Below are 25,341 nucleotides of genomic sequence, written 5' to 3'. Positions count from 1 at the left end.
CTTCTCAAAGCACTTTGCAGAATTAGAACAATACAATGAAAAAATACACAAGATAAGCAGGATGAGAATACACAGTTAAAGGAGACAGTACAGATGCAGCCATTCAAAGTGCGCGGTACAGACACCGCGGTACAGATACCGCAGGTATGATGACACGGGGTACCGCGGTGCGTGATTGGTTGACCGACAGGGGCACTCGTGGTCCGTTGGTCTGTCGTAGAAAGACTTACTGTAAACGTCTTTACTGTGCCCGTTGTAGATATTGAATTTTACCACTGAAGGGAAATCTTAGTAGCTGAGCATAAAAAGAATAGGAGCATACTGTAACGCGTGTGAAGGCCTTAAACGATATTAATTTTGGAACGTAAACACAGTATATAGCTGGTCTTGGTACTTTAAAGAAAAAAATACACACCAGTATTCCATTTCTCCCTAAACATTGTAAGCTTCGAAGTCTTTAACTAACGTGATACCGGAGTCAACAAGCATACTTTTAGAATTTGATTAAAAGGGAATATAATATGGAATCGCGTATCTAAAGAATTTAATAACGGTATGATTATATCCGTGTACTGCGGCAGAGCTGTGTAGGGCTGTTTCGCCTGCCTGATCATGTGAGCTGTCTTGTAGCCTACTGGTCTAGGTGCGTGACTACCAACTGGCAGGTTGTGTGTTCGAATCCAGCTGGTGCTGGACTTTTCATTTTTATTTATTTATTTTTTAATCGCGTAACATAAACATATTACCGTATGCAAACTGTACTGTATACAGTATGTATATGTATATTTAATGTCTTAACTGTGCCCGTTTAATTGAATTAAAAAAAATTATTTAACACGAACATTAAGCTGTTTACATCTTCCGCCTGAGAACAGTCACCCGTTGCTACCCAACGCAGAATGGTGATTGGCTGACACTATCTGACACCCCTCTGATTGGAGAAAAAAGACGTGCTGGTTTGCTATACACACTGTGCCAGGAAGAGGATTTCTTTCTATTCAAAACGTGTATTTTAAAAGTTTAAGAAGTAAAAACCTTACAGCGTACACAGATTTCTAAACTGATCAGGATCGTTATCTTTGTCTTATGCATAATAATGTTCACCGCTCTGTCCAGCAAATTTTATTTTATATAGCGTTTTAAACGAATATGTAATTAGATTGCTCATAAACCTAATCACTTGCTTTTTCTTTTTATTTAGGCTCAGATTTCAACTACAGTATAGATCGTATTATTAATAACCATAATAACAACCAACCAACAAAAACAACCATATAAACATAATGGTGGTGCTGGACCTTCCAGTTTTATTTATTTTTTAATCGCGTAACATAAACATATTACCGTATGCAAACTGTACTGTATACAATATGTATATGTATATTTAATGTCTTAACTGTGCCCGTTTAAGTATTGAATATTCATATCTAATTTTACCACTGAAGGGAAATCTTAACATAAACATACGGTATATGGCTGGTCTCGGTACTTTAAAGAAAAAAATACACACCGGTATTCCATTTCTCCCTAAACATTGTAAGCTTCGAAGTCTTTAACTAACGTGATACCGGAGTCAACAAGCATACTTTTAGAATTTGATTAAAAGGGAATATAATATGGAATCGCGTATCTCAAGAATTTAAAGACCAGACAATTGCAAACTCGTTTTCAATAAAATTATTTTATTCATTCAGCAGTTTGTGAGAGGGACATCCAGCAGGGAGAGACACACACACCGTTTTTCATTGACAAAATTTTTTTTTTTTTCAATTCCTCTTGTCTAACAGGAATGTTTTGTCTGTGGACAGACTGTTAGACAAGAGGAAAAGACCGCCTCTTCCTACGAAGCATTTCGTTGATCCGATCACGAATTATTTTCCAGTTGTACGCAGCAAGGGTTGAGAATCTCCGATTCACCATCGTACTAATGGTTTCCCGGAGATTGCAAGGCAAGGCACTTTTGCCTCTGGACCCATCGAAATTTACAGACGTGGTCCACCCCCAGTAAGTTTCAAAAGTCACAAGATTTCGAAACACGAGGGTGGCGTAGCGGTCGGCTCTTGCTTTCCCGTCTATGCCGATGCACTGCAAGTACAACCCCCCCTCCATCTCCTGGGTGATGGGTAGCAGTTGGACATCTGGGGGAATTATTCGTCCCACTGGCATCTGTGAATTCCGCTGTGCTTCCTGGGGGGAGATAGCCGGCGGGGACAGCATCAACAGATTCCTGCGCGGTGGTGAACTGAGAGGCCGGGATGGAGTGTCCTGAGGCGGTGTGTGCTCTGCGGGGGGCAGAGCTTCCGCCAGGCATTGCAGCCTGCGCGGCGGGGAGAGGCACTTTTCGGGAGACAGCTGCTCAACTGTTTGACTGCTGGAACTCTAGCCTCCCAATCCTCCCCAGTAATGCATCGTAATGCTCCCGCTGCTGCCGAAATGTCTCCATACAGGTGCTGCTTCTACAGGTTGGCACCCTGGCCAGTGGCCGAGAGCAGAGACCCACGGCCTGTGGCAAAATAACATAATTCATGTAAGAAATAAAGTCACACAGTAGTATTCATCAGTCGTGGAACAGAAGTCAAAATAAACTTTTCTTTTTTTCCGTCTTACAGCTTTCTTTTTTACTGTCCTGGTGGTAGATCGTTTCGCCCGTGCGGTGTTTTCTTGAAGAACAGGCTACGAAGAAATAATTATAATTGAATTTAAAATTCAAAACGGCAATAATACCTTGTAATATGCGCTGTAATCGCGTATTTCAGATGAAGTCTGCTGTATTTGCTTACCCTTCGCTCTTTGGAAGCTGGGGCGGCAGAAGCACCCCGTCTCTTCCCGTAAAACGCCTTGGTCTCCATACTGTACTATGGTCGCTGTAGTGCAGGTTTGCAGTTTTTTTTTTGTGATGGGAGCTCACCCAATCCCTTGGTGTCTTTTATGCGTCACACATACTGTATTTCAGCGCCATATATTTCATGGATATTATGGAATATAATGGATGGATATCTTAGTTATCTTTCTAGTTCACAGGTTTGCATGCATAATTTAATTTTGAAAGCCACTGAGACATCAGGTACTACTGTTGTATTTAAGAAAAAGAAACAAAACAAAAAACATACTAACAACTGTGCCATCCTACTCCTTAGTTAATACATTTTATTATTCATAAACAGTTAACATTGTTAGCAAAATATTTTGAATTATATTTAACCCTATTTTTTCTTTAGTTTTGTATTTAACTTATTATATGATAGTCAGACTTAATGTATATTAATGTATATTTGAACAATGAAAATATATTTTTACAAGATTTTACATTAAGCACTTAAAATTAATATGGTTAATAATAGTAAACTGTAACATGCTGTAACAAGATCGGTTAAACTGCGAAGAAAATCCTTTCAGAGAAAATGTTTCAGGTGTGAAGAACATAGATCTCCAATGCAGGGTGTTCCCACACACCCTGCCCCCACTACCATTAGAATATACACAAACATTTTAGCGTTTCATTCTGAGCAGAAGACCCTCACACCTGAAGAGTGCTGGCTGTGACGAATTAAACCGGTTTTACAGGTTTCAATCACAGACCATGTGACATGGGACTCAGTAAACTACAGTAACACCGCATTTGATAACGCTTTAAAAACGCTATAAAATAATGTGACTTGGCACAGAACAAGTCACATCAAGTCAATTTAAACACAAGCTGTCTTTAGCCCTCTAAGCTGGTTCATACAGAAATGTAGAGATCCAGGCTCAGAACACACAGCTTCATTAGCGAATACATATGCAGGACAACTAGAGAAGACGTTTTACAGAGGATGGATTTTTAGAAACATCCCATCAGACATCCCATCATATTCACAACGTGAAATCTAGAAAATAATATTACGTAACCAAAATCCGCAATATGGAAACAGAACCTGTGTAATTGTTGATAGATGATGTACTCGTAACATATTTTCAAGACGAACTACAACATTTAAAAAATGACTTGTATGTACTTGATATCTCTAATCAATCCACGGGTCCCAGCACAAAACGAAAGTAAAACGCATACCGTTTCGCGCTTCTTATTAGTTGCTCAAAAGTAATTTGACCGTATGAAATGCATAATATAAACCTAGAAACATATACGTGAGCAGTACTTAAGCACTGTAGTATCGGTGTTAAGACATACCTCTCAAATACTGTAAATCAATTTAAAAATATCTCAAGACCGATTCTGGTCGTAATGAAACCATGCAAGGGAGTTTTTATGTCCGTTGCAGTTCTTTTGCAACATGAATATAATTATATCGTTATTAATTTCTTGAGATACGCGATTCCATATTATATTCCCTTTTAATCAAATTCTAAAAGTATGCTTGTTGACTCCGGTATCACGTTAGTTAAAGACTTCGAAGCTTACAATGTTTAGGGAGAAATGGAATACCGGTGTGTATTTTTTTCTTTAAAGTACCGAGACCAGCCATATACCGTATGTTTATGTTAAGATTTCCCTTCAGTGGTAAAATTAGATATGAATATTCAATACTTAAACGGGCACAGTTAAGACATTAAATATACATATACATATTGTATACAGTACAGTTTGCATACGGTAGTATGTTTATGTTACGCGATTAAAAAATAAATAAATAAAAATGTAAAGTCCAGCACCAGCTGGATTCAAACACACAACGTGCTAGTTGGTAGTCATGCACCTAGACCAGTAGGCTACAAGACAGCTCGCATAATCAGGCAGGCGAAACAGCCCTACACAGCCCTGCCGCAGTACACGGATATAATCATACCGTTATTAAATTCTTTAGATACGCGATTCCATATTATATTCCCTTTTAATCAAATTCTAAAAGTATGCTTGTTGACTCCGGTATCACGTTAGTTAAAGACTTCAAAGCTTACAATGTTTAGGGAGAAATGGAATACCGGTGTGTATTTTTCCTTGTGATATTTTAAGCTCTAGTTGAATGATAGGTGTCGCATTTTAAATCATTTTCGTAGCTAGAAATTATGAAACGCCCTGTTAAAAGCAAGGAAGTTTTTATGCCCGTTGAAGTAAAACAAAATGCCTGACAAAGTATGGCTTGGACAGATTCCAAGTGCTTGTACAAATGTGCTAAAGAAATTATACTTTGAGTATACAGCTTGTCCAAAGCCATCCATTATTAATACTATTAGTAATATCTTCAGTAAAGGCTTTGATGCATAAATATTTCTGATAAAGGTAGGTTGTGTACTTTTGTCCAACTGAGCAATCTTGCTTTCATAAAATATACCAACATTTTAATGACTGATGATTAACATGCTGTAATACACAGTTCAAAATTAAAGGCTCAAATGCTGTACATGAGAGGTTAAGCTCCCCCTGGCGGTTTTACAAGGCTACGCCGGATACTTAGTCACGTGACACACGTGAAATGCGTGAAATGCGTGATACCGTGACACGCCCACCGGGGTATGCCGCGAAATACCTCACCCATTTTGAATGGCTGCATCTGTAGATGGTGGTACTAAATACAGTAGGAGCAAAGGGGTAAAGAATAGTTAATTAAAGGCTCTTCTAAAGAAGGAGGCTCTGAGTCTGGATTTGAAGGAGTTTAGACAAGGTGACTCTCTGATATCCTTGGGGATAGAGATCCAGAGGTTGGGGGAATAACCGGAGAAGGCCCTGTCACCCGTAGAGTGTAGACGGGCTTGGGGGACAGATAGGAGACCAGAATTAGAAGAGCCAAGGTTGCGATTAGGGGAGTAGGGCAATAAGAGCTCAGACAGGTACTGAGGTGCCAAGCCATGGAGAGGCTCATAGGTGAGCATGAGGATTTTAAAGTCGACATGAAACTTGACAGGGAACCAGTGCAAGGACTACAGGATAGGAATAATGCGATCACCGACCTTGTCCAGTGCTAATTTCTCCCTTGTGGCCGCTTGTTCATTTTCGACTGTCGACTCAGAAGAAGTCCTTTATTTGACTTGATCAACACCAATCCCTAGAGGATTTCGAAAGGCTGAATCAAAATAACATGTGACTCTGGGTGGACTCCAACCCACAACCTTTGAATGACTTAATTCTATTAACATCTAGAAGTCCAACACGCCCTCCATTGTGCCACAGAGCAAACACTTGTGCTAAAACATAAAACACCTGCAGAAAGCTGTAACACATGCATATCCTTTCATCCTTAAATTGAGCTCCATAAATATTGGCAGTGATTGGCCTGCTGTTTATGAATAGATACCACTGGGATTCACACCCAGGATCTTTTGTTTTTTAGTCAGGCACACTAACCAGCTAAGCCATGGCAACAAACATGCAAAATGTTATCTACAGCTTCAAACATCTGTGAGAAACAGGCAGCTTTGCAGTGTTACACCTGCTGGCTCAAAAGGTTAACCTTTTCAAAGATGAAGATCGGGAGAGGATTTCTTTGTCAATTCAATCAAACGTTTCAGAAATGCGGAAAGATTGGTGTGATTCATGCCCAGCGTGGGTTCTCGTTTGCTTACAAATAGAATTAATTTCTTTCTCCAATCTACTCAACTTCAATTTTTGCTAATCTTTTGTTTAATTGCTTCCTAATGTATACTTTGCTGATTACTGCACTGTTCAATTTACCAGTTGATTTTCATTTCTTGTTTTGTAAGACAAAGAGGCTGTTCAAAACGTTACCTCACACTTCAGCCGCAGAGGCGCAGAGAGAGATACTACGACAGGTAACACCCCATGAGAAATATCATGAGCATCTGTAAAACCTCTCTACCTGCCCACTCCCCACACCGACGTGTGTGAGGAGGGTTTTAAAGGGACATTTTGAAGTGTAGAAACATTTTATCGTTCCGTAATTTTCTGTGCAGTTTGTTCCCCTTCAACTCTGCCCAACAACAGAGGTAATGTTTAATACGACAAGAGTAAAGGCACACTGCACATCTGCAAAAGACCACATCCGAGTTTAGTTACAGCAACATCAGAGATTGGAAGGTACAGTAGGTAGTTTCAGATCACCTTTTTATTCAAGTTTTAAGCAACCCTGAATACCTTCTTAAGAAAAATTTGAGAATCCCAGCTAAATCCAGTACGATAGCTGCACTGATCTACAGTATAAAGTTAGAAAACTGTTTGTGCGTTAAAAGAAGACACACCGCCCAGAGCTTTTCTAAAACAGGAATTACACATTTTGGAATGCGCCCTCCTTTATAAATTAAATAAAAGGTCTGAAGTCTGCTCCAAAGAAGAACTATATTCAGAGCTGCCAAAGAAGTTGAGATTTCACCAAGTGACAGGAAATATCTCATAAAACGAAGGTACAGTCATTTCCATGTTGGACAAGAGCTAAAGCCCAGTGTTCTTTAATTGAGTAATGTGAGGAAGGCATGTGCTGCAGAAGGTAGTGTGGCTGAGCAGTCTAAGGTGTTGGGTTTTAGGCTACAGTCTTTTTGGAGTCATGGGTTCAAATTCCGCTGCTGCCAGTTTCTTCTATGTTAAGACCTTGCTTCCGATGAGAATTTGATCAGTTAAGAATTTATTCGACAGTCTGTCGAGAGATTGGGATATCTTTCAAGATAGTCTTTGTCAGCTCAACATCAAGGCAAAAAAAAGCTTTAATTTGTCTTCTCAACAGAAATGCTCATTGACCCTTTCAGCTTCATGCGGGGAACAACAGCTGCCGAGATAACTTTTCAGCCAGTGCGAATCGTAGTGTGCTGTCAATTCCATTTAATATTGCTTTTGGCTTGCATTCAGCTTTTGTCAGTGAAACTCGAATGCTCTGCTTTTTCACACCGAATTGTCAGCAGGAGTACAGTTTATGAAATCTTTGCACACAGCGCTCCATCAGGAATACTTTATCAAGATTAGAAGAAATTGTGGGATTCTCTGCATGCGTTCACAACGCATACCTCAAACAACAGCACCATTCAATGGGAAATTGATTCTGCTTCTTGCTGTTGTTCCTGTGGTTGCGGTAGTTATAAAGTTGAACGCTCTTCCACCTTCTGCCAAAGTATTCACTGGGTCGGCTTCATCAATTGGCTCACAAAGGTCAACTGTGATTCGGCTCCGGAAAAAATCAGCAGCAGTGTCGTTATTTTGTCAGTGGGTATGGCTGTCTTTTAAAACACAAGAAAAACACGAGTTTGTGGATTTCTCCAATTAGCAACAGCAAGTTTTAAACCTGCGATAAACATTCTTCCAGTTGAATAGTTTTCCTTCAAGGAAAAGGCAGCACAACAGGGAGAGTCAATATTTAAAGACTTCAGCATCTGTATTGGATTGCTTGTATGCAGACATCGCTCAGATTCCCTAATATTATTCTCCCGAATTCAGTTGTGCAGTGCTTTAGTGGTTTCAGAGTTTCTTTTATCGACACTGCTGTAGTAGAGAAGTGACATAATCACAAACGCAACCATTTGTGCTGGCTGTTTCACTATTAAGCTTTGTTAACTATCACATGATTTTAACTAATTTAACATCATCTTCAGGAAGGCAAGAGAGCGCTGCACACTGAGCTGAAAGCTGTGTGAGCTCCTAACTGGGTGTCCTGTGCTGTTACATGCGCTCTCATATAGCTTGCCACCTTTAAAGGTGCAATATAAAATAAAGTTATTTATTATAATTATTATATAAGCTCAACCCCTGCCAATGATTCGGTGTGAAGAAGCAGAACATTCAAGTTTCACAGACAGAAGCAGCACGCAAGCACAACCAACATTAAAATGGAGGGCATTAAAACTGAGTTTCTTGAGAGACTGTGAAAAAGCAATTCATTCCCTTTCATATGAAGTCAGCTGAAAACAATAAAACTACATACAATACAAACAAGAGCACATATAAAATATCAATAACATCGGCAGGGGCTCATGCTATAATACAATTACACTTTATGAAAAAAGATTACACAAGGTAAATAAAGATAAGGTCCGCACAGCTTGTTCTTACATTTCGAAAGAGTCCGTAAATACCCCTTTACGTCTATTTTGAACTGTTCAAACGTAGGACTCTTCCCAGACCATTTCACTTTATCTCACATTCCTAAACGAGAATGCATCTCCTGTTTTAGAACTATTTTGGGCAGTATGGCTTATGCAACGCACCCACAGTATTCTAACCATGGACTGCAGATCTGTGCTGTAGTTCAGCTGAATTTGAGGGATCCAGCAAACGTACTGGGTTTGACTGGGATTCTGAAATTTCTCTTGCAAAGGTATTCGGGTTTGTTTGAACCTTTAATAATAATTTAATAATCGTTCCCTGCATAACGCAAAAAGTGGCAAAACGCATTTAGGTTGAGAGGACGCAAGAAGGATTTTGGTTTGTGCCTTGATGTCAAGCTGAGAAAGTATCTTTAAACACTTTGCTTAGTTTCTCGAGAGACTGCCAAAACGCAGCTCCCTCCCTTTCGTCTGAAGTCAGCTGAAAGGAGGTCTCAACAGAAGCACCTGGCAGCGGTGGGATTCGAACCCACGCCTCCGCAGACACTGGAGCCTTAATCCAGCGCCTTAGACCACTCAGCCACGCTACCCACTGTGCCCTCTCTCTTTGTCTCACTACTTGCCTGGAGGAAGCCGGTTGGGTTTTGCTCTTGTCGCCCGACTTAGTGGCGTTATGACCGTGGAATTGACTGCACCTGCTTTTTCTGAGATGCTTCCCCTCTCATGGCGAGATCTCGACTTCTTTAACACCTCTGGATAAAGATCTTCTGTGAAGCAGGTTTCAGACCTCTGTGTACAGCACCCTTGATGTCATTTTATTTTTACAGCAGCCGCATCCGGAAAGTTGTGTCTTTTACATTTTATTTGAACAACAAAACTACATATAATACAAACAAGAGCACATATAAGGTATCAAGAAAATTGACAGGGGCACATGCTATAATACAATTACACTTTTTGGAAAACGATTACACAAGGTAAATAAAGATAAGGTCCGCACAGCTTGTTCTTACATTTCGAAAGAGTCCGTAAATACCCCTTTACGTCTATTTTGAACTGTTCAAACGAAGGACTCTTCCCAGACCATTTCACTTTATATCACGTTCCTAAACGAGGATGCATCTCCTGTTTTAGAACTATTTTGGGCGGTATGGCTTATACAACACACCCACAGTATACTAATGGTGGACTGCAGATCTGTGCTATAGTTCAGTCGAATTCGAAGGATCCAGCAATCGTACTGGATTTGACTGGGATACTGAAATGTCTCTTGCAAAACTATTTGGGTTTGCTTGAACCTTTGATAAAAAAGTGATCTGATCTGAAACTACCCAGCTTCCAATCTCTGAGGTAGTTGTCACTAAACTCGGTCGTGATGTGGCACACATGTGCCATGTGCCTTTACTTTTGTAAAAAACTGGTATGGGGAAAAGTTTCTTAATATTTCTTTTGATTAGCATGCAAGAAAATGTGATCATTACCTATGGAATTTCCCGCCAGCGTGGAGCTTGAATTCACAATCTTGAGATTGAGTGTTCAAGAGTCACAGAAGAGGTTGGCCTGGTCTTCAGTTTGCCAACCATAAGCTCCGGCAGTGCTCCTCTGTAAAGCAGATTGTTCGGATCGGTTATGTGGGACGGCACTTCGATACTAAGATCGTTTGCAGCACACGCATGGTTTCCCCCCTCCACACAAAAAACATAGACGAAGGAAGCTCTCTTGTCTTGGGCTGCTGACTCCCGGATTTAAAGCGCTCTGGGTGCCAGCTAAGTCTCTAACAAGCACACTATAAAGACAGGAATTACACTTTGCTCACATCACGCATGGAATGGCGAGGCTACTTGTTCCAATATTATCTAGTCTCACCTCATATGGTGCCGATTCCTGGTTTTCATTTAAGAAAGAGCACTGCAAACACCGTAAACAGTGCAAAACGTGTGATGAAAGAAGTCTTTTCCCCCCTTTTGTCTAAAGCAGAACACAGCGGAGTCATGCCGAGTGTTGTGAGATCAAGATTTCAGTGGAGCACTGTCGTCTACGTCTTTAGCTACATGAGATGGACATCCTCTTGTACACGGAAAGCAGATTGAGATCCTCTGACATGAAAAGTGCCAGATAAAAGCCATTTCTCATCCTTTCTCTTAGTGGTGGAGCTATCGCATGTAAAAGAGGCAACTTGCAAGGCGAGCAGGCTCGGTGCACACCGAATGCAGATGTCTCAGAGCAGTTGAGACGTGTCCAAGTGGCTGTCAAAGGACAGCACTTTGCTGGCGCCGTGGCTTAGTTGGCTAAAGTGCCTGTCTAGTAAACAGGAGATCCTGGGTCTGATTCCCAGCGGTGCCTTTCTTCCTGTCTTACTGTACAGAATGTATCCTTACGGGCAAATCCCATGCCTTTTAATCCAGGTGAATGCAAGTGTTCGTTTCCTTTCTGGAACAACTTGTATTGAAACATATCTATACAGCTTGCAAAAGATGAAACACAAATCTTGCTTATCAGTGAAGAAGAGGTGCTCCCAGCAGGCCAGCTAATACCAGCAAAGTTTTTTTTTCACCCTAACCCTGAGAATGGAGAAAGGCGAGGCACCTGTGGCTCTGCAGTGTAATCAGTTTGCGAGTGCGGCGGTTAGCTGAAAGAGTGGTAAATGGAGCTCGCCCCAGCCCGTCCTTATTCCTTTAAAGAGGATAAAAAATTAACTTCGCCGCCATTACTACCAGCTTTAAAAGACTGCCATGGGCACGGAAAAAACACACTACAGATGAGTTTTCTGGAACCGAAGCAGAGATTCCTTTTCGAACCAACTGATAAAGCTCAGCCAGTGAATACAGAATTTAACAGAATGTGAAAGCACGATCAACTTTGTAACTGCAACCACAGGAAAAACAGCAAGAAGCAGACTCCATTCTCCAAAGATTTAACAAGCTCAACCCCTGCCAACAATTCGGTGTGAAGAAGCAGAACATTCAAGTTTCACAGACAGAAGTAGCACGCCAGTACAACCAACATTAAAGCGGAGGGCACACTACGATTTGCATTGACACAAAAGTGATCTCGGCAGACGTCGTTCCCTGCATAACGCAAAAAGTGGCAAAACGCATTTAGGTTGAGAGGACGCAAGAAGGATTTTGGTTTGTGCCTTGATGTCAAGCTGAGAAAGTATCTTTAAACACTTTGCTTAGTTTCTCGAGAGACTGCCAAAAAGCAGCTCCCTCCCTTTCGTCTGAAGTCAGCTGAAAGGAGGTCGCGACAGAAGCGGGATTCAAACCCATGCCCCCGCAGAGATTGGAGCCTTAATCCAGCGCCTTAGACTGCTCGGCCACACTACTCGCTGTGCCCTCTTTCTTTGTCTCACTACTTGCCTGGAGGAAGCCGGTTGGGTTTTGCTCTTGTCGCCCGACTTAGTGGCGTTATGACCGTGGAATCGACTGCACCTGCTTTTTCTGAGATGCTTCCCCTCTCATGGCGAGATCTCGACTTCTTTAACACCTCTGGATAAAGGTCTTCTGCGAAGCAGGTTTCAGACCTCTGTGTACAGCACCCTTGATGTCATTTTATTTTTACAGCAGCCGCATCCGGAAAGTTGTGTCTTTTACATTTTATTTGAACAACAAAACTACATACAATACAAACAAGAGCACATATAAGGTATCAAGAAAATCGTCAGGGGCACATGCTATAATACAATTACACTTTTTGGAAAACGATTACACAAGGTAAATAAAGATAAGGTCCGCACAGCTTGTTCTTACATTTCGAAAGAGTCCGTAAATACCCCTTTACGTCTATTTTGAACTGTTCAAACGAAGGACTCTTCCCAGACCATTTCACTTTATACCACGTTCCTAAACGAGGATGCATCTCCTGTTTTAGAACTATTTTGGGCGGTATGGCTTATACAACACACCCACAGTATTCTAATGGTGGACTGCAGATCTGTGCTATAGTTCAGTCGAATTCGAAGGATCCAGCAATCGTACTGGATTTGACTGGGATACTGAAATGTCTCTTGCAAAACTATTTGGGTTTGCTTGAACCTTTGATAAAAAAGTGATCTGATCTGAAACTACCCAGCTTCCAATCTCTGAGGTAGTTGTCACTAAACTCGGACGTGATGTGGCACACATGTGCCGTGTGCCTTTACTTTTGTAAAAAACTGGTATGGGGAAAAGTTTCTTAATATTTCTTTTGATTAGCATGCAAGAAAATGTGATCATTACCTATGGAATTTCCCGCCAGCGTGGAGCTTGAATTCACAATCTTGAGATTGAGTGTTCAAGAGTCACAGAAGAGGTTGGCCTGGTCTTCAGTTTGCCAACCATAAGCTCCGGCAGTGCTCCTCTGTAAAGCAGATTGTTCGGATCGGTTATGTGGGATGGCACTTCGATACTAAGATCGTTTGCAGCACACGCATGGTTTCCCCCCTCCACGCAAAAAACATAGACGAAGGAAGCTCTCTTGTCTTGGGCTGCTGACTCCCGGATTTAAAGCGCTCTGGGTGCCAGCTAAGTCTCTAACAAGCACACTATAAAGACAGGAATTACACTTTGCTCACATCACGCATGGAATGGCGAGGCTAGTTGTTCCAATATTATCTAGTGTCACCTCATATGGTGCCAATTCCTGGTTTTCATTTAAGAAAGAGCACTGCAAACACCGTAAACAGTGCAAAACGTGTGATGAAAGAAGTCTTTTCCCCCCTTTTGTCTAAAGCAGAACACAGCGGAGTCATGCAGAGGGTTGTGAGATCAAGATTTCAGTGGAGCACTGTCGTCTACGTCTTTAGCTACATGAGTTGGACATCCTCTTGTACACGGAAAGCAGATTGAGATCCTCTGACATGAAAAGTGCCAGATAAAAGCCATTTCTCATCCTTTCTCTTAGTGGTGGAGCTATCGCATGTAAATGAGGCAACTTGCAAGGCGAGCAGGCTCGGTGCACACCGAACGCAGATGTCTCAGAGCAGTTGAGACGTGTCCAAGTGGCTGTCAAAGGACAGCACTTTGCTGGCGCCGTGGCTTAGTTGGCTAAAGCGCCTATCTAGCAAACAGTCTGATTCCCAGCGGTGCCTTTCCTCCTGTCTTACTGTACAGAATGTATCCTTACGGGCAAATCCCATGCCTTTCAATCCAGGTGAATGCAAGTGTTCGTTTCCTTTCTGGAACAACTTGTATTGAAAGAAATCTATACAGCTTGCGAAAGATGAAACACAAATCTTGCTTATCAGTGAAGAAGAGGTGCTCCCAGCAGGCCAGCTAATACCAGCAAAGTTTTTTTTTCACCCTGACCCAGAGAATGGAGAAAAGTGAGGCGCCTGTGGCTCTGCAGTGTAATCAGTTTGCGTGTTCGGCGGTTCCCAGTGGGCAAAAGACGTATAATATACGTCTATTAAACGCATACCTTAGACGTCTAAATGTGGTCTACAATTCGTCTAGAATGAAATTCTAATATATGTCTAAAGTTATACGTCAATTATACGTCTATGTTTAGACGTTCATTATACATAAATGGTTGGAGTTCTATTATACGGATAAATTTAGAGGACTATTATACATATATGGTTGGAGTTCCGGATAACTTTAGAGGTATATTATACGGATAACTTTAGAGGACTATTATACGTATATGGTTAGAGGTCTATTATACGTATAACTTTAGACGTCTATTATATGTATATGGTTAGAGGTCTATTATACGGATAACTTTAGACGTCTATTATACGTATATGGTTAGAGGTCTATTATACGGATAACATTAGAGGTCTATTATACGTATATGGGTAGAGGTCTATTATACATCAAAGATAGATTTTATAGGTGTAGAAACAAGTAAACCAAGCCAATGATTAGGTTTAGAAATTTATTCTGAAAATACACATTCACACCTGAAACATACGTATTTCAAATTATACATTGTATACAATCAATCAACAATCAACATATGGGCAATAATCATAAAAAACACAACTAGTCTTAAACTTCAGCTACAAATTCTGGTAACATGGCAATATACAGTATAGTAATGACAAACACAAAACTAATTACATTAACATACTAACTCAAAATCACATTTTGATTCAAATATACATTTTAGAATGTACAACTTCTATATTTCCAAGAAAAAAAAATATTACAATGGAAGTTAAGACGATTTTTGTCCACTATTTGCAAACCCTGTCTAATTGTCCTAACAGTTAGAACCAAAAACCTATTATTTTCAGAGTCCAGATCTCCTGGCCCCCTGCCTTGCATATGCATTCTTCAAGTAACACATTGCGTGCTCCTTTATTTCTTTTTCTGTTGATGTAGGGTGGGACTTCAGCACCGCAGCTAGAAGAAAATTATATAATATTACTTCCCAAATAAATGATGATTAATATCTTCTTTAGTATAATCTAAAAAATGAACGGTTTACTAAGCTCAAAGCTGAAATAAATGTATAAAATTTGGCTTGCATCATAGCAGTTGAGCAATAAAGTCTGTCCTAATTAAAGAGTACCCAAAGTTTGAAAGGACAACATAGAATAAGAATAAGAGAAACGGCAAAACGATTTTGAGTCATCTTCCCCATTCACACTATTTTATGTGCCATTTTTTTGCTTATTCACGTACTATTTTAATCAAAATAATATTAAGAAAGATCTGTATGTATTCAGATAGTATTATTATTGTTCATACTTACTCGTCAAAAGAGGATTGCTGAGATATTTGCGGATATACTTCTACGTTTGAAAAACGTGTCCAAAATGGTGACCAACGAATACTAGCAATGCATTGTGGTATATAACCGGAAAATATGCTGGGTTCGATATTTTCTCAACGTATGCGTTTATTAATGTTGTCGATATTATGGTTGAAATTTAACATTGATAATGCATCGCGGCTATGTGCCCCCTGCTATGAGCTGATGTGCAATTTTAACGCATGCAGTTAGTAAGGATCGGTCACTGTTGTATGGTATTATATATAATTACATTATGGAATAGGATGGGGACAGGCCTGGCAACACGGGGGGAGGGGGGAATGTCGCCCCTTCAGTTTTGGGCAAAAAGTTTTACCTAACTTAATTTGCGCCCTAAAAAAATAGTTGTACTTTGTCAATGGTCAGACAACACTAAATGACACGAACAGTCACTCAGTCTGTTTGATGGACAGGAGGGCTATCCGTCCAGGAACTGCACATATCAGTGTCATTATTGAGTGTCAACATTACGATCCTGTTTGCTCAGGTGGACCGATTCCTTGCAGTAGTTTATCATTATACTTAAAATCGTTATATAACTAGGACTAGTTATAGCAGTCTGTGCTTTCTGTTGGTTTTACAACATTTTTTTCTTAACGATTCAGAATGTCCATGTAGCTGCAAAAATGAACGCTGGTACTTTTCGCTCCAGGCAATACAAACCGTGAGAGAGACGAAAAATGTGAAACTGAACTTCATCGCAAATACCAGATTGCTAGTCGTTATCTTCTATCATGAAGCACTAATCAATGGCATAGCTGCGAGATTTCATTTGGGTAGCTGCACCGTACAGCTCAGTTTCAACCGAAATATCACTCCCCCCTCAGAATTTCAGACGCCCCCCTACAGATTTTTCCCCCACTGATGGGGGACGGGGTGTCCAGGAAATGGTGTATACGGCACTCTGCACAGTGCACGAAGTAAATTATTTTGGCAGTAATTAATTTATTATATTTACTATATTTATTATACATGTGTAAATTAATTACTGCCAAAATAATTTACTTCGTGCACTGTGCAGAGTGCCGTATACTCCTAGTTGCGGCACACACGATACATACAGTAAAAAGCCTCAGGCACTGTGTTAGATGTGTATTCGACGTTATATATGCGTTTATTCATGTCGTCGATTTTACGGTTGCAATTCGACGTTGATTATACGTCGAGGCGACGTATATATACGTATAGACGTAATTTCGCCGTAAATATACGTATATTTGACGAATCAATGCCCACTGGGAATGTATCTTTGGTTGTTCTGAGATCCTTGATAGTTTCCTCAAATCCTTCAAATGAACATCCATATCAAAGCAATTATGTTTATATTTATTACAATTAAGGTACATATACAAAATATCAACGCACATTTGTATAATGCTCATTTAATGATTGTCAAGGATTGTCAAGTTCTCCAACAAATCTGTGTTCTAATTTTAAAATATTTTTGCTAAGGATACAACGGGTGTATAAATGAATTCTCCTGACAGCCAGTTGAAGATAAAATTCCACGCGTGAAAATGGTTCTCTTGAACATTGACTTGGGTACTTAATTGTTTACATGTAGTTCCACACGAGTAAAATGCACATTTCCTGCAAAGATCAAGAGGGTTTACAAAGAAATCCCATCAAGTTTAAGAAGAGATTATGGTTATAGCAGAACAATCTGAAGCACATCCCTGAGTGGGTTTGAACCACCAGCCCTTTGTTTAACAACTGCACAGAAACACACTCACGTTGCTTTTTGCCATTCGCACGTTTGTAGTTAAAATAAAATACTGACATTTTCCTGCCAGCCAGCAGTATTTCTCCTGCACTGACCATGAATAACCAATAACTTTATTTCATCTTTTGCAGGCTGTAATCTACAGAAAAGGAAGTGAATACTTGTATTAAGTTAAATCAAGCCGACGGAAATGTACTGCCATTGTTTTTCTCCACTTTTCGTTTAAAGGAGAAAAATCACTGTCATTTTCCTGCGGTATTTCTTCTGTCCTGATAAGCAAGACTTGTATTTTATCTTTCATAAGTTGTTTGAATTTCTTGAAGTTCAGAAACAACTTGTTCCAGAAGGGAAATGAACACTTGCTTCAAAGTAAATCAAGACATATGTCTCTCTCGCTGCGTGTGCTCTTATCTGTCCATCTCTCTCTCCTCTTCTCTCTGGAAGTCTGTGCAGAGTTTCTGAAGGGGATGTAAGACCACTTGGCAAAGAAGAAAAATTCTGAGGCAGAATAAAAAAAAAACATTATTCTCTTCTCAGTCAGATTCACAGCTTAGACACACTCAGACAGAAGCTCAACTCCGTTCTGCTCCCTATCCTCACAATCCAGAACCAGAAGATATTCAGACAATCAGTGCTGCTACATGAACAATATCAGACAGAACAGCCTGGACTCAAGTCACATCTCCCCCTTTTCTCCTTTCTCCCAGCCCTCTTAGAGACATAAAAGAGCTCGTGGTTCTCCTCTCTGTGAACTGGGCTCAGGGGTCACTGATCTGGCAGCTGTGGGCTCTGTTCCAGGGCAGAAGCAAGAAGCTTCTATTAACCCTTTCCAGGACTTCCAGCCCTTCAGTATTACTTTCTTTACTGTACTGTAAATGATATCTCCCGCCAGCCCTTCAAAGATACGTTTCCATGGGTGAATATGGTTGTCTGGGGAGTTGCGGTGTTGATCACTATTGGACTTCCCCGAGTGTTCAAGTGTTGTTCTTGGACACGGGCAAAAGACTCGCATTTTCGGTAAATATAAAGAGGGTTAAGGTTTCGGCTTTAGCGGAGACAGTGTTTACATTGACAATAATAAGAAGAACGTCCCTGGGTGGGCTTGAACCACCAACCTTTCAGTTAACAGCTGAACGCGCTCACCGATTGCGCCACAGAGACTGACAGGAAGGCTCTACTCCATTCGCACCTTTCCGGTCAAAAAATAAACATAGCTTGCATTTTCTTGCCAGTCTGCAATATTCTTTCTGCTCTGATAGCCAAGAATTAAATTTCATTTTTCACAAGCTGCATTAATTTCTTGAAAAACAAGTTGTTGCAGAAAGGAAATGCATTCATGCATTAAACTAAATCAAGCCCTGTGCGGTTGTCCAAGATGGTAGTTTCTGCACAAAAAGACAGGAAGAAAGTCACAGCTGGGATGTGGAGCCAGGATCTCCAGTTAACGAGACAGGTACTTAAACCGACTCAGCTACGGTGCCGGCAGAATTCTCCTCTTTTACAGCAGCTTGGACACACCGCTCTGAGCCATTTGCGTTCAGTAAGCCCTGAGTCTGCCGGCTGAGCAAGCTGCCTCCTTTACATGGAACAGGAGCCCTGACCGTAAGAGAAATGGCTTTTATTGGGCACTTTTCATGTCCAATGCGCTTGACATCTCCCAAGGGCGACAGAGTTCATTTATGACACTTTTCCTTTCTTTCTTCTTTCTGTACTCTTTGATGAAACTAAATGAGAAATCATCTAAGGGAAAATGTATTTTTTCATGGAGAAAACATGCACCAGGAAATGTTGTGTTTAGAAGAAGTGAGTTAACATGAAAAGTTACCTAATTTACCGGAGCAAATGCTCACCTAGCAAGATAAGCTTTACTACTAGAGAGAAGTAGAGTGAAAGACATGATCATTTCACGCCGTTGTGGAACAAAACACTTTTTTCTTGGAATTCTAAATCAATTAGAAATTCAGAGCGACACAAAGGCTTTGTCTGCTTAAAAGTACTGATTTTTTAAAACTGATAAAAATGTAGAAAACACGGTTCTCACTTAGAAATTTAAGATGGGGGTGGGGTATTACTAGTAGCGGCGCTGAACTCACCATGGTACAATTCATTTACGTGACGGGCTAGTGGTTTAATGGATAACGCGGCTGATTTCGGTTTATAAGATTGTCGATTCGACTTCTACAGGGGTTGTGTGATTTAAATCAGGCTCCTCAGAAATAGATGTCCGTTATGTAAATGAACCGCACCTGAAAGCAAACGTTGGGTCTGGGTTCCTTTCTTTCCTGCATGAAATAGCAAATCGTTACAAAAAAAAACACCAACTAATGTCCAATAGTCCAATAGTTAGTAATTTAAGTAAACATGAATATACTGTAAGGTCTTGGTACATGGGAGTGGATTTCAACCACAATTAAAAAAGGGCAAATTATAATTACAGGCTTCAGACACTTTTTCATACAAAAGTGACCAAACACTCCCTAACTTTCAAAAGCAACCACATCAGCTGACCTCGACATGATTTGAACACGCAACCTTTTGATCAGGAGTCAGATACGCTACCATTGCACCACAAGGTCACTCATGGCGAGTGTTTTTAATTCACCCAAAGAGAAAAATCAGCGTCCCTGAAAAAGATTGTTTTCATTCTCTCCTGTGAGGAGCGCCGCTCTTCCAACGAGGGTCTCTTCTTCCCAGACCACAGATTATTCTTCCCGCCCGGCTCTCTCACGGAGAGCAGACACACCGTCTCCACTAATGTGTTTACTACATCTATAGATCTGACCCCCTACAGCCTCGATATTCCTGGACAGGATATTTACCACCAGCCTCGTGAACGTCTCATCTTGACCTCTCCCAGGAGGAGCACAATTAACACAGAATCCTCTCTCCATTTAGCAAATAACACAAAACACTGTTTACCTGCAAGACAGAAAACCAGGCTGCTCCAGGTGAGGCTTAAACTCACAACTTCGGCATGACTCCACTGAATATGTCATTTTACATGGCCTGAACCAGGAAAGAGATTGGAAGTCAAGAAGTTATGGTGTTGTTTTAATACTTGCCTACTCTTTTAATTTTTCGGTCAAATCTTTTATTTGGGAGTACTTTCAATGGATGTTAATCCTTGTCCCGATGCACGATTCTGGGCCATGGTGCATCTTGAATAATGTTCTTATTCAGTTTGGAAAAGTGCTCTCTTCAGAAGCTACGAAACCGCTAATGGTTACATAACACTTAATGCAAAAGCAACGTTCGGGTTTGAAAAAGAATATTACTTGCTATAAATACAAACACTGTTACAGGAAGCGTGTTAGGGCTATTTTAGCTTAGATCATCAATTCATCTTAAATTCTTGTCCATCTATAGCAACAGCGTCATTGCTACTAAGCGCTAAAGGCAGGTCCTGGCAATACAATCTTCTTTAGAAAACATTTTTAAAACTATTTCCACTACCATACGTGAAGTAAAAGATTCCGATTGCATGCAACTAATAAATTATCTTTGCCAGGGACGTTGTAGCTAGATACAAATTACAATCAAACATTTGTCAGCTTTAACATTTTCTTTCGGATCCACAGGACGATCAGCATGAGCCATCAAAGAGCCTGTAGCGGCAAGAAGTTTAAAAGCACACAAGTGATCTGTCTTTGGTCAAAGGAATTGCTGGAGCAGTAGGACGCAGAGCAATATCTAGCAGCTGTAGACGATGTTCGGGGAAGAGAGATTCTGTTTTCAGCACAGGGAGTGAGAATGAGCTCAGTCCGGCTCCCAGCAGAATCCATTCTGGTTTGGTTACTGTCAGACTGTGCGTCTGAGGCTCTTTGGATCACAATGTGAAAAAAAAAGAACAAAAAACATTTGCTCACATCTTGTGATTTCCATGAGAGGAAGAGAAGATATCACTTTAAAAAAAATCAGAACTGAAGATTTGGATCCGGGACCTCATACTTGTCAAATGATTAAAATAATAATTATGAAAATATCAGGTTGTGTTTCTGCAACATATCGTGCACAGTACGCCATTTTTTTCTAAAAATACAGTAGATTGTACTTAATAAAAATGTACAATTCACCGCTGGTATAAACAGATGTGTGCTGTGTTTGCCTTTGTTTAAAAAAGTAGTTCACAATACGATGGAAAACACAGAAAGCACAAACTTAATAATATAACGATACAAAATCAATACCAAATCATAAAGCCAATTAAGTACCTATCCTTTGAAAACAGTGACATTTGTATCTACTTTTGAATTACAAATCAGACAGAGTAGTCCCTTAATTCAAAGATCAGATCTTGGCCAAAACAAGACAATCAGATTTTGGCTGAAATCGTAACAAGAGCCTCTGCTTCATCGTTTATTGAGCTTTTGATCAACGTCTGAGTGAAAAAGATTCGCTATTTTAACTCTTTGATTAAAGTTCACAAAAAGCACCTTCCTTCCAGCCGGAGTCAAAACAGTGACTTAAGGATTCCCTACTGTTCCCACTACAGTTTTCAGCTCTACCAACTGAGCTGTCAAACGGATCTAAAGAACTCCACTCTGGCACATACTACCCAAAGTAGTGAAATATTCCGGGTGATTAAATTCCAGTTCGACATCAAGTTTCCAACTTGTTTCCTTAGTCTTGGTTACCTTGAATTTAAGCCACAAACCAGGATTCTACTTTATAAACTTCCGGGGATGTTACAAAATGTTTGATAGGGCATCAATCATTAGAGGCGGAAATTCACTCCTTTTTTTTTCTTGAGGCATCATATTAAACATTTCATTTGGATCGAGAAGAGGATCACCATGAGAAACAGAACAAACTGTTTGATTCTGGCTTTACTGGGAGCTGTATCACAGCTAATGCATGTAAAGCCTTCAGTATGCGATAGTGAGAGTTCAGTTATGCCAGGGAGTGGGAGTGAAGAGAACTGAACTGAAATTTAGTAAATTCATATTTAAATAGAGTGTTCTGTCACTTAAAACTTACTGCAACACTACCAGGAGTGGGGATTGAACCCACATGGACATTTGTCCATTGGATCTTAAGTCCAACGCCTTAACCACTCGGCCATCCTGATCTACAGCTAGATGCTGATCAGTTGTTTAACATTTAAAAATGATTCAACAATTAAAAAAAATTAAACCAGCGCCCTGTCACAGAAACGTACCCCGGTCACCCGCGCAACAAGCAGGGGTACTCAGCACTATACTAACGAGGAGCACTTGTCCGGAGCTGAGCGTGAGCTCTGTTTACGGTCAGCAGTCATTTCTTCTTTTCCAAAGACATTTTCGCCTGCTCTCAGTAATTAATGTCGGTTTGAAGTCTGTTCCTGTTGTCTCCACTCTTGACAAAGAGCAGCCTTACGTAGGAGACTCCCTCTCTCAAGAAGTTTGCCATCACCCTGCAAGAAAGAAGAGCCAACCGGGGTAAACAGCTTGAAGTTCGAAAAAGATGTTGGCACGCCTGTAGCGTTTACATGAAACCTCTTAAAGTTGCAAGAATACTTCCTTTGTGTATAAAATACATTGTGAATGCTTTCTCAGCCTTTACTTTTTCGTTTTTATGACATTTTTTTACCAAGCATGTATATTCTTTTGTTCATATCTCCGCAATGGAAGCACAGAACGCCTTCAAACCAAATGCATTTTAAAGACCACGCCTTGTGGATATTTCCACAGCCTTTACATCAAACTATCAGTGAGCTAATTATCTTTTTTTAAACCTCCAGTTTTTCATCGATGCGTAATTACGCACGAACTGGAACCCGGGGGACCGCTGTGTGCACACGTTCACAACGCGAGAAATACTGTTCAATATGGCTTCGTGTGAAAAACCCATATATGACCATAGGAAGCAGAACAGTGCAGTCTCCAATTACCCAGACTGTAAGCATGGGAATAAAGCTTTGTTTGATTTCTAAAACCCTTCCTTTATGTCCTGTTTTCATTCAGGTAAGGGTCAACTATATTCACAATACTACTGACAGCAGCAAGATTAAAATATTCTTTACTCAGCGGCTAATTAAAAACAGCTCCCATGATGTTCATACCGACTTTTTACACAGAACACTAACACAGCTTTGTGTTCAGAATCTCTTTTTCTCATGCTTTTATTTAATGTGGCACAATGCACTGGGATAGGGGTATTCTGTTCACAAACCAATAGCATTTAAACCAAAGCACCCACAATGCTGAAAGTAAGTGTTTTGCACACTAAGGAGGTCCTCTGACTTTTCCCAGCTTTGTTTTGGGTTGTGGAACCTTTATTTTTTTATGATTTTCTGAAGATAACACTACAGGTAATACACTGGGGTAGGTGGGTTGACTTCATGGCTCAATAGCAATTCAAATACAACAGCCACACTGCTGAAACTAAGTGTTTTCCACACCAGACAGGCCCCTGAACCTCATACAACCTTGCTGTGGCTGAGGCCGCTTTCTTTATTTTGTAATGATTTTTTGAAGATTACACTACAGGTAATACAGTGCGATAGGTGGGTCGACTTCATGGCTCAATAGCATTTCTAATACAACAGCCACACTGCTGAAATCAAGTGTTTTACACACCAGACAGGCCCCCTTACCTTATACAACCTTGCTGTGGCTGTGGCCCCTTTATTTATTTTTTTATTTCCATATGGCACCATTAGACAGGCGGTACATGGTGATAGGAGGGTGCTATTCACGAGTCAATAGCTCTTCAAGCACAACAGCCACAGTGCTGCAACCAGGTGTTTTACACATCAGACAGCTCCCCTAACCTTATACAACCTTGCTTTGAGTTGTGGAACATTTCTTTCAAATCACTTGGGTTCATCAATCATTTGATCATTTTTCAGCATGGAATAAACCTATTACTTGTGAACTTGAACTTGAACTTGAACTTTATTGCCATATGTAACCGGTACTGGTACAATGGAATTCTTACTTACAGAAAGTCTCTCGATTGTAAAACAAGTGTAAAAAACAAAACAAAGTGCAAACAGTGCATCAAGACAATGTACAAACAATAGACAATGTGCAAGTAAACATGTAGACAGTTTGAATGTAAACAACACAGACGTGTAAACAATGACTGGAGATGTGCAATAGATAAGAAATCATAAAGAGGTAGATGGTCATGGTGTAGGTGTGGTCCGAGGGGGATGGCTAAATGTGTTCGCCAGTCTCACTGCTTGTGGATAGAAGCTATTGAAGAATCTTGTGGTAAGTGTCCGTATGCTCTTATATCTCTTGCCTGAGGGCAGTGGGGTGAAGAGCTCCTGCCCGGGGTGGTGACTGTCCTCTGTGATGGCCAGAGATTGTTCCTTGGAGATTACCATCTGCTGATAAGATATGATCACTATATTGACCATATACAATTTCTTGCATAAGGAATTCATATTTTGCATACACTGATCCCCCCGGAGTCCCAAGTGATTCTGGTTTTGGAAAGCTAAAGGACAATGAACTTCACGATACCAGGGGGACAGTGGGTGGTCAAGTCTCCCCTAAACAATGTCTCTTATCAGATTATGATGTCAGTGCATTTAATAATGTTGTTGAATTCTCTTTAGCCCAAATACAGAGGAGCTCAGACCCAGAATGTTACACATACTGACAGAGAGTGATCTCATTATGTGTGTTTGGATTTTAACAACTATTATTATTGTTTGCTAGAACCAAAACAATCTATGTTAGACATTTTCATCTTCAGCCAAAAATACAAACCTGTGTACGCAGTGTGGTGCAGGTTCTTGTCCAATCCTGCTCTTGGTCCAGGTTGGAGGGTTGCACCGATTCTGAGTCTTGTTGGCTGGTATGAATGGGTTTGGGGGTGTTGATACCAGAGTGGTCCAGGAGGGGGGTGCAGGTGTCTCGGGGGCATTCTTGTTTTTCTATGAGTTCAGGTTGATTCTGTTGGTTCTGTCACGAATCTCCCTCACGCAGGCAAGCGCTCCCGCATTCCCTCGAGCTCTCCCCGTACCA

The 25,341-nt window shown here is 40.6% G+C and overlaps 1 protein-coding gene and 3 non-coding genes across 4 annotated transcripts in view; 1 reads left to right on the top strand and 3 right to left on the bottom strand.

Moving 5' to 3' along the window:
* The window catches only part of LOC148668498 (uncharacterized), a 127,230-nt gene that overhangs the window by 84,704 nt on the left and 17,185 nt on the right, over window positions 1-25,341 (top strand). The gene's annotated exons all lie outside the window — the stretch shown is intronic.
* On the bottom strand, window positions 9,431-9,512 carry trnal-aag (transfer RNA leucine (anticodon AAG)). The gene has a single exon. It is a non-coding gene; the product is annotated as a tRNA-Leu (tRNA).
* trnan-guu (transfer RNA asparagine (anticodon GUU)) lies at window positions 18,471-18,544 on the bottom strand. Its single transcript has one exon. It is a non-coding gene; the product is annotated as a tRNA-Asn (tRNA).
* Window positions 22,369-22,451, bottom strand: trnal-uaa (transfer RNA leucine (anticodon UAA)). Its single transcript has one exon. It is a non-coding gene; the product is annotated as a tRNA-Leu (tRNA).

The sequence above is a fragment of the Lepisosteus platostomus genome, chromosome 5 (assembly GCF_059453375.1).
Source record: "Lepisosteus platostomus isolate fLepPlt1 chromosome 5, fLepPlt1.hap1, whole genome shotgun sequence".
NCBI lineage: Eukaryota > Metazoa > Chordata > Actinopteri > Semionotiformes > Lepisosteidae > Lepisosteus > Lepisosteus platostomus.
The sequence above is the reverse complement of the archived record's forward strand: the minus strand, read 5'-3'. Positions and strand labels throughout refer to the sequence as shown.